This window comes from Varanus komodoensis, unplaced genomic scaffold, assembly GCF_004798865.1.
Source record: "Varanus komodoensis strain SLA01 unplaced genomic scaffold, ASM479886v1 scaffold13_3, whole genome shotgun sequence".
Lineage (NCBI taxonomy): Eukaryota > Metazoa > Chordata > Lepidosauria > Squamata > Varanidae > Varanus > Varanus komodoensis.
The window spans coordinates 15172718-15185710 of record NW_025335409.1 but is presented as its reverse complement, the minus strand read 5'-3'; the positions used below and the strand labels follow the sequence as shown (position 1 = coordinate 15185710).

General features: G+C 42.6%; 1 protein-coding gene across 4 annotated transcripts in view; it reads left to right on the top strand.

The window, feature by feature from the left end:
* The first annotated feature begins 6278 nt into the window (after positions 1-6278).
* Positions 6279-12993, top strand: part of BEND7 (BEN domain containing 7) — a 74862-nt gene continuing 68147 nt past the window's right edge. For 2 of the 4 annotated variants that reach the window (XM_044423306.1, XM_044423303.1), the window contains exon 1: positions 8439-8554. The gene's annotated coding sequence lies outside the window, so the exon portion shown is untranslated. Of the gene's footprint in view, positions 6283-8434; positions 8555-9559; positions 9565-12993 lie in introns of those variants that run through there. The other 2 variants (XM_044423304.1, XM_044423307.1) reach the window with 2 other exon arrangements.

The following is a 12993-nucleotide window of genomic DNA, read 5'->3' as shown; positions in this document are numbered from 1 at the left end:
GATATAGGTGTGTTTAGTGACTGATTAGCAGATAAACAGTCAAGTGATGTGAATTGTGACAGGTCCCAAGCACAGCTTTTAACATTCAGATGAAGCAGATTACATTGGGACAAAGAGAATCTTTTCAGCAGCATTTCGCGTAACATGAGAGCCTGCAGGAAGCTTGTTTAGCAGAGGAATGTAGCAATTTACTTAACTAGCTGATTTACTTAACTAGCTAGCGCTGCGTTCCTGAGTGGAGCTTCGAGCAGATCAGCGGCTGTGCCGGAGTGTGTTTTGAGCGACGGAGCCACAGCAGAGGGGTTCAAGAGCCACGTGTGGCTCCGGAGCTGTGGGTTGCCGACCCCCGTGCTAGGACTAGTAAAATGACTGGTAAAAGCGTATCACCAGAGAGACTGTATTGTGAAAGCAGTGGACATCCTAAGATATGTGGGTGAAGGAAACATACTGTGTAGCGATGGTGCTGGTGATAAGCAATAGCAGTGTACAGAAGTGTATGGATCCGGCCCGCCACGCCCATTTATCCAGCCTGCCTCAGAAGTTTTGGACTCGCTCGGAGAAAACGATCTCCGAGTGAGTCCAAAAGCTCTGAGTTGGCATAGGCATTCTTTAAAACTGAGCAGAGAGAGAGAGAGAGAGAGAGAGAGAGAGAGAGAGAGACGGTGCATGCTCAAATTGCAACAGCTCAACTGCGTATGCGCTGGATCCTCCCCATTGCGCTGGATCCTCCCCATTGCATGCAAATACAGAGTGGGAATACGGGGCAGGAAACAAACGAGAGGCAGGTGGAAGAGAAAGAGAGATGAAGATGAAGAAAGGGTTGAAGGTAGCAAAAATATAACTTTTAAAATCTATTTTTAATTATGTGAGCCTGGGGCTGCCAGACCCCCACGCACCACTGCCGCCTCACTGCGCCCACCACCACCTCACTGATGCACACACACACCCGCTGTCACTGCTGCCTCACCAGCCCGCACCCACCACCACCTTGCCAGCCTGTGCCTGCCGCCACCACCTTTCAACTGGACCCCTGTTGAAAAAGTTTGAGGACCCCTGGTATAGACACAGTCTGACTATCCCTTGCTTGCAGGTGCTTTCATATTTGTGCCATCTCATTTTAACTTACACATAGTTGGTCTCCTGGGTTTTGGTCATGGCATTTAAACCAGTACAACACCATGGCCAATTGGCAAATCCTAAATGTGTTTCATTTTCCTTGGTCTAGAAAGTAATATGTCTCCTTGAGAAATATTGTTATGCTGTTTCCTATAACAGTGTTGCATAGTCATTGGTATTGCAGCATGGTGTGGTTGTGGATTAAAGATTTTTGTCCCACTAATACAACTCTGCAGAGCTGTCATGGTTTACAACCACTACCGTCCCTCACCCATAGTTCTGAAATATACTCTGGAATTCTTAAGACTCATCATCATGCTTGCATTGTTTTCCTCTAGCTTTTGTGGAAGGCATTGCTTTCCACAAGCATGGGGCTTGTTGTAAACAATTTTTACAATGGTCTTAAACTTGAAATGCAGATTCTGTTTTTGAAAGGTTAATGCAGAAAACTAATTATGCCATCCTGGTAACCAAATGTGTGATGAGACATTTATCTGTGTAATTAACAATGAAGAACTTTATAGTTTCATAAAATTGAATGCTACACTGTGTGCAGTCTTCAGGATGCATTTATTTTGAAGAGGTGTCGAAAACAGAGATGTTTATGGCTGATATAAAGTGGGACTGAAATATGCTGTAGTGCAGGTGTCTCTGTGCTTTACAGCATTTTTGTTTGATGAATTAGACTTTAGCAGATCAGTAGCTTCTTTTGTAAGAGTAAAATGAGCCTTGCAACAGGGAATGTTTGTATAATCACAGCACAGTCTTCAAGATGTCTACTCAGAAATAAGCCCTTTTATAGTCCATGGAATTTGAACTTACTTTCTCCTTGGTAAATGGGTATAAAATTGCAGCCTCATTTTCCCCAAAACAATATTGTAATTATAACCAGGAAAAAGTTGTTGCTGCTGCTGCTGCTGCTGCATGCATGCATTCTATTGAGTCATCTCTGATTTGTGGTGACCCTATGAATGAATGTCCTCTAAAATGACTTATCCTTGCAGCCCTGCTCAAATCTTGTAAACTCAAGGTTCTGGTTTCCTTTATGGAATTCATGGATTTCATACATGGTCTTCCTCTTTTCTTCCACTTTCAACTTTCCTTAGCATTATTGTCCTCTCCTGTTCCCTAGCATTTCGCCTTCTAATGATGTACCTGAAGTACGGCAGCTTCAGTTTTGTCATTTTTGCTTCCAGGAAAACTTCTGCCTTGATTTGATCTAGGAATCACTCATTCATCTTTCTGTTGGTCTGGGTGTTTACAAAACTTTCCTCCAGCACTGTTTTGAACACATTAATTTTCTTCCATTCAACTTTCTTCACTGTCCAGCTTTCACACCCATACATAGTAATCAAGTATTAGGGTGGATCATCTTGGCCCTGTTATCCATTTAGCAGTAGTCTGAATTACGTGACCTGCAGTCTATCTCATAAAATGTACTGTATCTTTTTTTTTTTTTAAATAGCAAACATTTCATGGGCCTGAGTTGGGTAATCCGGGGCCTAATATCCAGATCAGCATTGGCAGTATATTCACATACAGAGTGAGAGAGAGAGAGTGTGAGCGTGCACGCATGCATGCACAAGCAGAGTAGACATGCAGCACATAGATACACACAGAAAATACAGTAGGCATATATATTCTTGTGTTTCTTGTTGCAAGCCTAAACATGTTTCAATCTAGAGAAGCTTATAATCCCTAATTATTGTTCGCAAAAGAGTTTATAATGTAGTTTGCTGTATATAAATATACATAAGGCCCTTTCTATAGACTCTCAAATGCATTTTAAACACCATTAAAATGTTTGGCCAATTTAGCTGTGACAAATGTGGCCCGTTAATTTAAATAGGTTGTAAGTGTGCCTGCCTTCCTCTGAGTTGGGATGATTGCTCACTCAGTCAGCAAGCAAATATGCAGTGGTACCTTGGCTCACAAACTTAATCTGTTCCAGGACTCTGGTCATGACCCAAATTGGTCATGAGCCAAGTTGAATTTCCCCATGAGGTTCAATGTAAATAAGGTTAATCCGTTCTGTAACTAATTTTTTTTAAATCAGAAAAATGTGAAGCAAAGTGGCAAAGAACATCAAAGATCGCGGCCATCTCCCCCCACCCCGAGCGCGGCCATCACGCCACCACCCCAGCACAACTGCGATCATGCCCGTCATCCCAGCACACTGGGGAGAAGAACGTGTGCAATCACAGGCGTGCTTGGGGGGCGGAGACAGGCGTGATCACAGGTGCGCTGGGTGGGAGAGGCGGGTGCGAACATGGGTGCACTGGGGAGGAGAGATGGGAGCACTCAGCACGGGAGATGGGCGTGATCGTGCGGGGGTGGGGGAGATGGCTGAGATCAGGGTTGCGCTCCTGCAGGAAAGACAAGTGTGATCTCGGCCATCTTCCCCCTGCCCCCAGCACGATCACAGCCATCTCCCCACTTGGGGGGGGGGTGAGGAAATGGCCGCGATCACAGTTGCCACCCAATGCGGAGTTCGCAACCTGAGTCAAAATTTTTATGAAATTTTTGTTTGTGACCCGATTTGGTTGTGAACTGAGGCATTCGTGAGCCAAGGTTCCACTGTAATGTTATAGGTTTACTTTGTTATAGCTTGTGTTGGGGAAGTATATAACAGGTGCTGGGATGCTTTGGGCTTTGAGTGGCAACTTAATTGTAAATTTTGTGCAAATGAAATAGGTTCCTAGCATTACTCTAGATCTTTTCTGGTTTCTAATTTGTAGTAGAAAATACACACTTGTTTCAAGTCTTTCTTTGTGCTTATAATGGGAATGAAAGAAAACTTGAAGTATCTACTGCATTCTACCCAGCAGGATATCTGTTCTTTCTGATATGATTGTAAACTGCAGTCATAATTGATTTTTAAGCTTTATCAGCACAACTCATTAGGCACAACTCCTGCACAAATCCAATCAAAGTGAATGGAAGTTGCATAGAACACCGTTTATGTTCCCCTGTAACTTCCAACAAAGGAATTTCAGTGAGTAATTCTCTATCTAGACTACAGTTGGCCTTGCCCTTATCATCCTAACCAGATCACTAGGTTACAGGATCCACTGCTCAGATTGCCCAATGACATGGAGATAGATAGTTTACAAATAGCTGGAAATACATCTCTTCATTTTTATCTGCAAGGCGGCGTTAAGTTTTCATGTAGCCAATCTAGGCATTTTTCATATTAAATAATGCAAATGTTTGTAGAAAGAATTTTAGGAATTGTCAATTCATTGTTTGATTTTTAACAGCACTGTAAAAAGTCGACATGATTAAATGACCTGTGGCTTATACTGGATTGTAGCAAACAAGCAAGCTTGTTTCTCCCCAGATTTGGCAATAAATGGTCCAGCTGCTTTCTCAGCCAGTCTGAATGTGGCCTTTCCCACCACCCATTTGACAGTTGGGGATTGCTTTTAAGCTGCTAGAGGCTGTTCTTCAGTGCAAGTTGCTTATCCAGAAAAAGCGACTCTCATATGAAGCATTTGAGATGAACAAGCTGTACCTGAGAAGATTGTTTGTGTCTGAGTGGGGAGCCTCTCCACTGCAGAGGACCCTTGGGGGAAGAGGAGTCTCTGTGGGGGTGGGAGCTTCTTTTCCACCAGCAGATTTCATAGGTGCACCTAATTAGCCAGTAGGAATAGGAGACGTTTATAAACCTCTGCAATCCCTCGTTCCCTTTGGGAGCTTTGCGTAGCCAGAGGTAGCCCTGTTGGGGCTCCCTTACACTGAACAAAACATTTGTATACACCCAGGGTTTGGGAGACATTTGTAAGCCTCTACTGATCTCTGACTGCTCTTTATAGCTTTACAACAGCTAAGAGAGGCCTGAGTGTGGCTACTTTTGGCCAAGGAAAGCAATTATTTTCAGGTACACATTGGGGAGGCTTTAAACCCTACGATACCTGCTTCCCACAGCTAGAAGAGAGTCTTGCTTGCGGGAGGGGGGATGCCTGAGTGAATGAATAAGCCAAGAATTGCACGAGTTAGAGAAAAAATGGGGGCTTCAGTGGTGCTGCCTCATGCTTCTCCTCTGTCGCATTTTTCCCAACAGTGCAAGTAGAATGACCCTCAGAGAATAAAAGAGGATAATTAATATAAGCTCATTCCTTCTTGAGAGGTGCGGTACAAGCCCAGCACTCTTTCTTTCCATTTCTAGTTGAAATTTTAGCTTTACAAAAACAAATTTGGTATGAGATAATTTTTTGTCCAGGCAAAGAAGGATTGATACCACTGGCTTATAAGCTGTAAAAAACAAACAAACATTTAGCTACCAGGAATACATGGGGTAAAGAGACCAGCTTTGATTCCTTGAATTGGAGTCTGCAGTATGAAGTACTATGTTGTTATAATTTCAGTTTCCCACCTGTAATTTCTTCCCCCCTACCCAATTCATTTTCACATCTGTGATCTCCTAAAAATATAGAGATGCTGTTCAAAATTTAAGATTTCTAGTTCTCCAACCTATGGAAGGAAGCAGATATTGGGAGTTTAGTGTGCGTTAAACTATTTAGACCTTGAAGTGCTTAGAACTGCTTCATAGCAATTCTTCATATATCAGCAAGGTTCTGGTGTCCTTGGCTGAAGAGAGGACAGTGTTCTGCCCTCTAATTAAATTGTGCACTCTTCCCAAAACAGAAAGATCAGCACCCACTTCAATGCACTGGGGGCTTCCACCAAGGTTTCAATTCCTCCAAGCAGTGATGGGTAAAACAATATTTTTTCTGTGTAATAACTAACTACACAGGACACTTCATTGTACTCTGGTTGTGTCATGAATCCCAGTGCAAAAGAGTAGCAGCAGGAGGAGCCAAAACAAAGCTCCTCCAAACACAAACAATCTGTTTGCATGTTACACCATGCTGTAATGTTGCTGTCATCAGACTTGCACTCTACTCTCTTCTTCATGTGACCTGATTCCTAGCTCACAGAATATCTTACTCCCTGTCTCACAGAAAATCATAATTCTCTGTTACATTGAACCAGGTACTCCAGTTTGATGCTTACCACTGAGTAGAAATGAAAAGGCTTAGTATATGGGACACTCTTTGAAAGTGCTGCTGAATGAGTCAATGCTGCTTCCTTAAGAGCAGATAAATGAAAGCCTTGCCTTGCGTTTTTCTGAGTGGGCTTAAAATCAGTGGTAAAACCATTTTGGTTGTGCCTATTCTGCCTCTGGCCATTCCCACACAACCCGAGACCTTTCTCGGATTGGAGTTTGGACCTTAGCTTTAAAAAGTACCTCTTACCTACAGGAAACCACTGGAAACAATTTTACAGAGAATTTGTGCCATCAGTTTGCTGAAAATTGTCAGTTATATTCTCTTTTCCATCTAAATGAGGTGAAGTAGTAGAGAAGATAAAGTTGGAACTAAATCCAGTTAAGATAGAGCAGGGATCTCCAACGTGACATCCACTGCACTGATGAGGCCAGGCTGAGGTGCCTGCTAAGCTATTTCCCATCTCTGCAAGCAAAATGAGTGATTCGTTTATTCACTTTCATGGGGAGGGGGCAAAGTGCCCCTGTTGAAAGTGAGATGACCAGCAAAGTCCACCCTCTATCAAGGAAAAGTGGGAGGTCTTTCCCCTTTCCCCTCCAGTAGTATTAAAACCACTGGAGCAATTATCCATTGGCTTTAATGGGTAGAAGTGGGATGACAGGAAGGAAGGACAGATGGACAGAAGGAAAGAGGATCCAGAGAGTGGGGGGGAGAGAGAAAAAGAACCAGAATGATAGACAGATGGACAGAAAGAAAGCAAGAGGAACCAGAGATAGAAAAAAAAGTAGGAGCCAAAGAGGGAAGCTAAATTATAGCCACATTGTTGAACCAAGACTCATTAGAATGAGTATATTACATCTGAATATAAAGATCTTAAAATGGCTTCCAGTTTACACCTGGGCATAATACAGAATGCATGTAGTGCTCTATAAAGCTCTAAATAGTCTGGGAAATTGTATCAGAAGTGTAGTCTTCTCCTGAATGAAACAGTCCATCATCTGAGACTGCCATTGAAAGTCTTTCCCTAATGCTCAACTTTCAAAGTTTAGGTGGGTGGCTACTGGAGAAGGGTTATCCCCCCGCCACCCCGTGATTGTGCCCTGACTATAAAACTCCCTTTATGGGATATTTGCCTGCTCATTTCTCTCTCTTAGGCACTAGGTGACATCTGCCCCTTTTGTGTTACCCTTGTTGTAGGTTTATTATACTTTTATTGGTGGCTTGAATTAGTTATTTTGGCTTTATTTAATCACTTCCAGCATATTTGTTTTTGCCTGATGTTCAGTGATGTGTTCTTCTCTTTACTCGCTGCTTTATGACTTATTTATTGATATTGTATTATAGTAGATTTGTTGTTTTTAATTACTTTTGTAGCTACCTTCAGTATGATTTGTTAGTAGAAAAGTGACAGAAACATGTTTCAAACGAATAATGGTATCAGTTAAACTTTAAGATCATCCAGAAAACATGATCAACTTTATTTCTACCTGACTGCGTCAAACAGGTGAGTTAGCATGGCCCCTTCCTTTCACCTGGCTTATGACAGACTGGAACATCTACAACTGCCCAAGACAGACTGGGTACACACAACATGACAGCACTCCATGGGCAGCCAACCCTGGCAGGTAGTCATGTCATCTGAATCCAAAACGTTTTGCACAGGGGGCGATACTTTTTATGAAGACAAGCTATGTAGGCAAACCAAGGCTTATTATATAGTTGTTCTTTCTTGCAATCAGTTGCTGTGTCATCCAAACCTGGGAAACCTATTGCCATGATCAGCTAAGGAGCTGCTTGGGAAGACTAGTAAGGAAGCCAGTGCTGATGTTTTTTCCACTGATGGCAAATGGCACTTTGGAAAGGCTATCACTTGTTCCTCAACCTTTTTTCAGTGCTCCAAATGTATAATTAGGCTCATGATTTTTTTATTGGTCTTTTGCAAATGCACCCTTACAGCTGTCCAGTATGAGTATGGACAAGTCAAGTTTGCCTGTCAGCTTATTTGCACACAGTTATGAAGACCCAGGGAGAAGTAACAGTAAAAGAACAGAGGGACCTTATCGCACAAGTCAGAAACTTGAGGAGAGGGGTGAGAGAAGCAAGTGCACCAAGAAAAGTCAATATTTCCTTCTTGGTGACATGATTCTCTTGGTTTTCACTGTCTTCCATCTTTAAGTATTCCCCTGCAGGTACTCCAGAAATGTGAGAAATTACTCTCCCCCCCCCCCACTGCCTTTACTGCAGGTGTCAAAATTTTGCATCTATTTACTTCCCAGCCATTAATTTTGCCTATATGTATGCGTTCTTTTTAGAATTGCCAGTGAACCATAAGAAGTGCTGCAGACAGAGCAGGTGGGGGAAGTTGAGCTCACCTTTTGGCAGGAGCTGAAGACTTGGGAAAGTGGAAAAGGTGGAGAGTACTGAGAACTGTCAGTTCAACACAAATTCAACATATTTACCCCCCTGTCTTTTTGGTGATCTTCTTTCGCTGTTTTTTCACACTTTGCTGATGCTTTTCAATCGATAACTTGGCAATTGGCCTCTGGCAAATGTGCCAAAATTAGCCTATATGTAGTCTTGCCTTGTCAGTCCGTTGCTTACTTCACGTTGCCACTTCTTTTGACGGCTGAAACAAAGCAAGTAATTGACAAAGGAAGATTGCATGTATTGCACAGCTGCAAGAATACACATACAGCTGTGCAATTTTCAAGGCCAAAAACCTTAGAAAACAGAAATGGCCCTAGTAGTGCAATTTTGAAGCCCCAGGGAACCCCCGCCCCACAAACAGCAGCAACCCAGACAAGCTAGTGATCAGAGTGGGGAGGGGAGATAGGGTGGGTTTTGCTACAGAGTACACTGGGATTTCTGCTGAAACCAGCTGGAGGACTTAGTGAAGAGGTGGAGGAGAACAACCCACTGCGGCTTATTTTCAGACTAGATTAGCATGATGTGCAATGCACGCATTATGTTGCTCATTTTCTTCTTCTCTCCCTGTCCTTTTTTAATTATATTTTAGCCTGAGTACATTAGCAGAATGATTGTATATTGATAATCATAGTGGTGGTGGTAGTGGTGGTGCCACTATAAATAATTCTGCACTTCCAGAACAGATAAATTTTTTAACCCGTTTTCCAATTAATATTGTGGATAAGTCCCCTAGCTGAAGTGGGACTCTTGTCTATGCAATCTGTTGCTGGAGGACACGTGAGCTTCTCACTGGTCTCCATATGTAATCAAATGCAGTGGATGAATCCTGAGATAGTAAAGTGTACTGGAGGAGGGAAAGACCACTTTTGAAATTTCCTTCATGTGGAAAACAAAAACCAAAAGTACCACATTATAGGGAAATTTCTACCATAAAGAGAGGGTTTTATAGACAAGTGGAAGGCAAAGGGAACATGATGGATCTTGCCTCCCAGAAAGGAGTTCTGTAGCTTAGGTGTGGCCACATAAAAAGCTCCTCTCCTGGTTTTCAGTGCCTCCCTGGTTGACATAATCTAAAGGCAGAGTTGAGGATCGACATCGCAATGATATGTGAGCCCTGACCTCCACATTACTTCTTCCAGAGGTATCATGTACAACTTAAAATCATGAGAGACAAGCAAAAAACCTCTAACAGCCCCATAGGCCAAAGGGCATAGGATGAAACTCCAGCACTACTTCCTAGGAGCACCAGAAAGAACCAGAACCTATGTCATACCATGTCCTGCTGTGGTGACATGTCCCAGAAAATACCATAGATAATGGTATCAAGAGCTGCTGAAGGGTCCAGAGTCCAGTAAATAGGTTTGCAAACTTCCTGTATCTCCATGCACAGGTCATCTACCACAGCAATCAAGACAGTTTCAGTCCTGAAACCAAATCAGATATCAAACTGGAACAGAGGTAAATATTTAAAATAATTCGGAGCTACCTGGAATTAAGTCTGCAGCATCTACTCTAAAATCTTTCCCCCAAAAGGCAATTTTGAGATGACATTATATTTGAGTATCTAAACTAAAAATTTTAGATGAGTATCTAAAGTAATTTTTTTCAGAAGAAGCCGCACAGTTGCCTTCTTTGAAACTGAGGGCATTTAGCCACTTCTGAGACCCATTTAAATTAAGTTACCTTTGTCATCTTTATTTAGCCTGGAAGGGCAAGAGTGAAGAAGACTGGTAGTCTTCCAATCTCAGACCTCCATGCAATCTGTCTACACTGTCAGGCTGCAGAATCTGAAAAGTATCCATAACAATCTGACCAGCTGCTACACTGCCTGCATTCATTTCTGATTCTGTTACTGTTACAGAGTGCAAAACACAGCAGATGCAAGCAGTTTCTGTCTGCAAAATGTAGTGCAAACCTGTCACAGCAGCCTCCAAGGACTCAATCAGTCGCTTTTCTGGGCCTTTTCTGGGAATGAAATAAGCCCACCCCTCAGAAAACTCCCACGGATGACATTGTGCAAATGTAGTTGTGGCAGAGATGTATGCTTTCTTTGTTACCAGTGCCTCTGGCCCTGATATAGGTTCTAGTATATTGCCCACCCCTGTAATATATGAACCAGGAATCATGACTGAAAACAAACACTCATTTATTAAACGAGTCAGCTAAAGAATGAGTTGTTTGTAGTTGTCTGCTATTGAGCAGAGTCAATGCAGGGTTTGTAGTTGTCTGCAACTTAGTAGAGTTTTTCTTAACTATGATATATAACAGCAATCCAGTAACTGGGGAAAGCCAAACTGGGTAAGTTGTCTTCCCAGTCACATGGGAGGAGCGAAGGAAGTGTGCACTGCTGCATCCAAGTAGCGCTGAACTATGGTTTATCCTTGCCTGTGAACATGACTTTTTGTTGAGAACCACAGTATCTAAAGTAGATATAGTCAGAAGAAGCCACATAGTTGCCTTCCTTGAAACTGATGGCATTTAGCTACTTCTAAGACGCACTAACTCCTTCATGGATCACTGCCTTGTCGTGGCCAAGGGGCTTGCATAGCCCAATGAAGCTATGAGCGATGCCGTGCAGGGCCACCCAAGATGGACAGTCATAGCAGAGAGCTCTGACAAAACGTGATCCACTGGAGAAGGAAATGGCAACCCGCTCCAGTATCTTTGCCATGAAAACCCCATGGACAAAAGGCAAAAAGATATGATGCTGGAAGATGAGCCCCTCAGGTCCGAAGGTGTCCAATATACTACTGGGGAAGAGCGGAGGGCTAGTACTAGTCGCGCCAGAAAGAATGAAGCGACTGGGTCAAAGCCGAAAGGACACTCAGTTGCAGATGTATCTGGTGGTGAAAGGAAGGTCCGATTCTGCAAAGATCTATACTGCATAGAAACCTGGAATGTAAAATCCATGAATCAAGGCAAGCTGGATGTGGTCAAACAAAAGATGACAAGACTGAACATCGACATCTTAGGAATCAGTGAACTAAAATGGACAGGAATGGGTAAATTTAATTCAGATGACCATCAGGTATACTACTGAGGGCAAGAATCCCTCAGAAGAAATGGAGCAGCCTTCATAGTCAATCAAAGAGTAGAAAAAGCAGTACTGGGATACAATCTCCAAAATGACAGAATGATCTGAGTTCAAATCCAAGGCAAACCATTCAACATCACAGTAGTCCAAGTCTATGCCCCAACCACTGGTGCTGAAGAGGCTGAAGTTGACCGGTTCTATGAAGGCCTACAACACATTCTAGAATTAACACCAAAAATGATGTCCTTATCATCATGGGGGATTGGAATGCTAAAGTAGGAAGCCAAAAGTTAACTGGAATAACAGGCAAGTTTGGCCTTGGAGTACAAAATGAAGCAGGACACAGGCTGGTAGAATTTTGTCAAGAGAATACGATGGTCATACCAAACACTCTTTTCCAACAACCCAAGAGACAACTCTACACATGACCTCACCAGATGGTCAACACAAAAGTCAGATTGACTATGTGCTCTGTAGCCAAAGATGGAGAAGCTGTATACAGTCAGTAAAAACTAGACCAGGAGCTGACTGTGGCTCAGATCATGAGCTTCTGGTTGCAAAATTTAGGGTTACATTGAAGAAAGTAGGGAAAAGCACTAGGCTACTCAGGTATGACCTAAATCATATCCCTGATGAATATACAGTGGAGGTGACAACTAGATTTAAGGAATTAGATCTGGTAGACAGAGTGCCTGAAGAACTATGGACGGAGGTTCGCAACATTGTACAAGAGGTGGCAACTAAAACCATCCCAAAGAATAAGAAATGCAAGAAAGCAAAATGGCTGTCTGAGGAAGCTTTACAAATAGCTGAGGAAAGAAGGGAAGCGAAAGGCAAGGGAGAAAGAGAAAGATACACCCAATTAAATGCAGAATTCCAGAGAATACCTAGAAGAGATAAGAATGCCTTCTTAAATGAACAGTGCAAACAAATAGAAGAAAACAATAGAGTAGGGAAGACCAGAGATCTCTTCAAGAAAATTGGAGATATGAAGGGAACGTTTCATGCATAATGGACCAAAATGCCAGGGACCTAACAGAGGCAGAAGAGATTAAGAAGAGATGGCAAGATTACACAAAGGAACTGTACAAGAAAGAGCTTAACATCCCTGATAACCACGATGGGGTGGTCACTGACCTTGAGCCAGACATCCTGGAATGTGAAGTCAAATGGGCCTTAGGAAGTCTGAGCAACAACAAAGCTAGTGCAGGTGACAGTATTCCAGCTGAGCTATTCAAAATCTTAAAAGACGATGCTGTAAAAGTGCTACATTCAATATGTCAGCAAATTTGGAAAACTCAGCAGTGGCCACAGGATTGGAAAAGGTCAGTTTACATTCCGATCCCAAAGAAGGGCAATGCCAAAGAATGTTCAAACTACTGCACCATTGCACTCATTTCACATACT